Source organism: Penaeus monodon, chromosome 20 (genome assembly GCF_015228065.2).
Source record: "Penaeus monodon isolate SGIC_2016 chromosome 20, NSTDA_Pmon_1, whole genome shotgun sequence".
Taxonomy (NCBI): Eukaryota; Metazoa; Arthropoda; class Malacostraca; order Decapoda; family Penaeidae; genus Penaeus; species Penaeus monodon.
In genome coordinates this window covers 33897460-33897717 of record NC_051405.1, presented here as the reverse complement: position 1 = coordinate 33897717, position 258 = coordinate 33897460, and positions in this window count along the sequence as shown.

Below are 258 nucleotides of genomic sequence, written 5' to 3'. Positions count from 1 at the left end.
AAGGCCATTGATTATGCCATACCATTCGACTTATTTTCTCTTTAGGATAAAAAAAAGACAATTTACGGCGGGAAATACAAGGACTTCATTCCTTCGTGGTAGGTATGTATGTTCTTTTTCTCTCTGTCTGCCTGTTACTTTGCTGTATTTCTAGCTTTATCTCACTGTTATTTTGTGTTAAAGTATCAGAAATTTCTAAAGATCGCTGTTAAAGGTTCAGTAATTAATCGCAACTAAATCAGCTTAAGTGTAACTTAT